Below are 5,221 nucleotides of genomic sequence, written 5' to 3' on the forward strand. Positions count from 1 at the left end.
GAAAGAAAATAACTACAATATTCCAGACCATTATTGAGATATTAAATAACATTTATAGAAAAAAGGGTTTAGGCCCAGCATGGTGTCCAACACTTGTAATCCCTGCACTTTTGGAGGCCAAGGCAGGAGGAGGATCACTTGAGGCCAGGAGTTCAAGACCAGCATGGTCAACATATTGAGATTCATTTCTACAAAAAATATACAAAATAGAAATTTAAAAGTTTAAAAAAAAAACAACTTTAAATTGGCCTGGTATGGTGCACATATCTATAGTCCCAGCTACGCAGGAGGCTGAGGCAGAAGTATTGCTTGAGCCTAGGAGTTCAAGGTTACAGTTAGCTACAGTGGCATAACTGCACTTCAGCCTGGATGACAGACCAAGACCCTGTCTCTAAAAGTTTTGTTTTGAAAGAAAAAAATCAAGAAAAAGGTAAAACAAATATTGACTTAAGGACATAATTTGTATATATAAATATTGTTTTTATAGATTTTCTCTAGACCACCCTATGTTAGTAAATAGAGCAAGGTAGAAAATGATGTTCTTTCCAGATTTGGGAGTAATTCAATTACTCACGGCTCACCTGGATGACCATGCACAACCTAGGGATTCTCATATGCCGGACTAAAAAGTCAAAGTGGAAGGAGAATATGTGTTTCTCCACTTGTGCTTCTGAAATGTAATATAGTAACGGTGTATTGTTATTCTATAATTCGAAACTCTGGAATCAGATAGTTTACTGTCCAATCTTTCCAAGTGTTCAAAATTTCCTTATTTTCTATTTTATTTTTGTGATTTGTACTTGGTCAAATAATATATAAGACTAAAATTTTTGTTTTCAGTGTAGGAAAACTTTGTATGTATTTTTGATGACTCAAGTCTGTTTCCTATATCTAAAAATGCCTTCCTTTCCCCAGTCATCAAGAGTCCTACATCTCCATCATGTACCCCTACAACATCACTTTTCTTTCAAAATATTAAATGAAAAAAAAAAGTTGAGGGAAGGTGAAACGCCTCTGCCAAATTTGAAACTAGAGAATGATTTACCACTGAACATTCCTCGTGGGTATTTTTAGGTAAAAAGTTATATAATCATAGACTATTATTCTGAATAAAACAGGGGTGAGCAAGCCCAAGCCTTCACTACCTAAGGGGAAGAATCTGAGACTCAAGAAATTATTCCACAGAGAGATACATTGATATAGCTAGAACAGCTTTCCAATCTCATTACTCTCCCAGAACAGTGTTCTTCCTCATATTTTAATTCTAGAAATAGGGACTACCTTTTAGGGTCATTGGAAATGCAAAATGTAAAGTTCATAATGTAACATCTCAAACATAGATAGTAGGTGATTGAAAGGGTTAGTTATAACCTATATTACACCTGATTTTAACAGGTCTGTGCTGCCCTTTCATGCCAAAACTAGAGTGATTCTAACAGAAGCCAGCTGTGTGTATGAAGTCAAGGCTTTATGACACTCTACTTACTGTAGGATCCAGCCCATATGAGACTAACTGGTTTTGGGAGCCTTCTTAGAAGAAGACCTGAGATAGATTTAGATAAGACCAGTGCCACTCTTCTAGAGGATCTATATATAAAATACAAGTAATGCAATTTATTCAAAAACAAACAGAAGGCCCATAATCCCCAGATGTTTATTTTTGATAGAAAAGAAAAAAAGTCAGAAACAGGGCTGTAGCAATACTTAACCCTAAAGCAGAAAAAGATTTAAAATTTCTGACACTTTAAATGGGAAGTCTTGAATTCCTGCCTCCCCTAGGAATTCTGTAAGCCATGTTAGCAGTTCTCTTAGTGCCACTAAACTCCATTTAGAACTGGGGCTAATGTACATTCTGACCTTATCATCCCTTGGTGTTACAGCATAAGGTACTGGCCAGTGTACCTTCTTCAAGCTCACCTTGTCTTGAAAGTCAGCCTGGCAGGTAGCTGAAACACATGGGTTCAGAAGCAGGTCTAAAAGTCACAAGCCCATTATTGCTGCCAGGCTGGATCTAAAAGCCTTTTCTCCTAAGATATCAACATTTCTTATCAATCAGTGAAACGTTTAATTTGAAATGATAGTTTATTTCCTTCTGATTTTCAAAAGTTTGAACTGGAAGCAGGCCTGATTATTTCTTCTTTTTAGACTGGTAAATGTTTAAAATAGAAGGCACATGCTCGTTGACCTAGAAATTCCAGTTCTAAGAATATATTATAAATAAATAATAGGACATGTACACAAAAATGAAAGATATATGCACAGGGATGTTCACTGATTTTGTTCATTATAACAAAAAATAAAAATGAATGAGAGCCACTTAAACATCCATCCATAAATATTTTGGGGGCATATTGTTAGCAAAACTTTTTATCTAAAGGGATAAATATTAAATATTTGAGGCTTTGTGGGCTTTACAATTTGTCACAATCACTCACTCACTGTTGTAGTATGAAAGCAACTACAGATAAGGTGTAAACAAATGGTCTTCATAGTGAAATGAGATCAGATTCAGAGGGGTGCTGACTGCTGCACAATCCATAAATGAAAGCAGCACATATGGAAAGCAAATCATAGGGGGCTTCCTGCTTACCCGAACCCCACTAACATTCCTTGTGGAACCCCACTAACATCCCAGTGTGGAAGTTGGAGGAGAGTGCAGGTTGTGGGATGTTTCAGATTCAGCCAATTTCTAACAGTATCTTTATCATTACAGGAAGATTCTTTCTATTCCTGGTTTGAGTTATTTTATTTTTCTTTCTTTCCTAGTTTGAGTTATTTTATTTTTCTTTCTTTCCTAGTTTGAGTTATTTTTTCTTTCTGGAAAGAGTTAATTAGAAAAAAAATCACCACCTATTGGAATGTCCATGTGTTTTTTTCTTTAGCATATTAATAAAGGGACTTACATGGAAAGTTTTTTACAAATGGACATTGTGAAACTGTGTCGTTGTCTGGGGTAAATACCTGAGGTTTGTCATTTTACACCAAGGAAATCAAGGACATAGACACATGTGGAGTGAGGTTCAGAGCAGAGAGCAGAGATTTCATAGGCAAACAAAAGGGAAAGAAGAACAGTGCTCTCTCCTGCCAGAGAGAGAGAAAGAGAGAGAGAGAGAGAGAGAGAGAGAGAGAGAGAGAGAGAGAGAGAGAGATGCCTGAGTGGAAATTCTGGCCTGTGTTGGAGTGCACAGGGTTTTATAGACAGGCTTGAGGAGGTGGTGTCTGATTAACATAGGGCCCAAAGATTGGTTGGACAAAGCATGACGTTTACATAGCATGTGAGGAAACTGGCCACCCGACTCTAATCCTTTATTATGCAAATAGAGTGTCTACTTGACTGGCACCATGTTGCCTGCTCCTTACTGTGCGTGTGGTTGATAAGGAATGGGGAAGATGGAGCCCCCATGTTAGACGTGCCTAGCCCCCAGGTAGCCTTTTCCTATTGGCACAGCTGCCGGCATTTACCCGTGCAAGCTTCTGGCTTGCCTTACGATGCTCGCAGCTTGAATTTTCAGGCTGCTTTTTGTTAGCAAAGAAAATGTTTTGGGGGCTTCTCGTCATTAAAATGGAAACCTGACTGAGGACTTCCTTACCCTATCTGCCTAAATAATTTGTTTTTAACTCCTATACCAATTGCAATGTTCCAAAAAGATAAAATTTATTTACAAAAACAGTTATTTTTGCCTACAGGCTGTAGTTTGTTTTCTTGTATTCATCTGAGAATAGAGGTTTCAAGATAAACTACCTCGCTAAAAGCTGGGGAGACAGGCAAGTCAAGGGAGTCACAGCAGAGAGCTTCTTTCTACTTCCGTGGAACAGAAGCCAATGCAGCCATGTACTTGTATGAAAACATCATTTGATGAAATTTTGATGAAATTCCATAGGCTAGGTGTGGACTAGGTTAAAAGTGAGAAACTCCTGACAGCTGCATCTTTAGATAAATCCAATAGGTCTTACCTACTGGAACCCCACCAAGTTCTAATTGTGAACATTCAAGAAAGTTCCCAAGTGGTTCTGGTGGGGGAAGGAAAGAGAAATCATTGTAAAATATCTCAAATAATTCTTCATGATAAAGGCCAATTCTCTACGGTAAAGGTATTTAAGATAACCTTATTCAACTTGGAGGAAAGACATTATCTTTTCCATTGTAACTACTCTTAGCTTTCTTATCTCCCCAAGGGGAAAGAAATTGTACTAACAGAGAAAAATCCATTATAGACCAGGGATATGAGCATTTCTTCATCCATTGTCACATGGCTTTTTTCTTGTGTGTCTGAGTCCTCTGTGTTCAAATTTTTGTCTTCTTATAGAGATACCAGTTATATTGGATTCAAGTGCCACCCCAAATCCCATATGACCTCATTTTCATTTGCTTTCATCTGCAAGACCCTATTTCCAAATAAGGTCACATTCACAGGTTTCAGGACAACAGGTATATATAAATTTTGGACAAGGCTATTCAAACCAATACAGCCTCTTATTGAAAAAGTAGATATTGTGCTATGACATATGATACATATAGCAGAGAAATACAAATTGTAAGAAAGTACCAAAAGGCAATGTTAGAAATAAAACAAACAAAAAACACTGTAACTGCAATGAAGTATGCTATTGATGAACTTAGCAGTACACTGAGCATGACTGATAAAATAATCAATAAGTGTGAAGATCACTCAATAGAAACTTCCCAAACTGAAATTCAAAGAAAAGCAAAAAGGAAAAAAATAGAACAGGACATTCAAGTACAATGGGACAACTTCAAAAGTTGTAATCTATGTCCAATTAGAGTATCAGAAAGCAAGGAGAGAAAGAATGGAGCAGATAAATATTTGAAGTAATAATGACTAAGAGCATTCCAAAATTAAGAACAAATGTCAAATCATCAATAGAAGAAGAGCAAAGAACTGTAAGAAGAATAAATAACAACAACAACAACAACAAAAATAGGAGGAAGAGAGAGGAGAGAGAACAATGAGGGAGGAAGAAAGGAAGATAGACAAACTACATCCAAGCATATCATATTCAAGCTATAGAAAACCAAAGACAAAGAGAAAAACTTTAAAGAATCTAAGTGAGGGGAAAAGATACCTTAGGAGAGAGTGGAATGAAATATTTAAAGTGTTAAAACAAAACAAAACAAACAAACAAAAAAACACCAGTTAAGAATTTCCTATCCAGTGGAATTATCCCTTAAAAGTGCACAAGAAATAAATACTTAGACAGC

Source organism: Chlorocebus sabaeus, chromosome 9 (genome assembly GCF_047675955.1).
Source record: "Chlorocebus sabaeus isolate Y175 chromosome 9, mChlSab1.0.hap1, whole genome shotgun sequence".
NCBI lineage: Eukaryota > Metazoa > Chordata > Mammalia > Primates > Cercopithecidae > Chlorocebus > Chlorocebus sabaeus.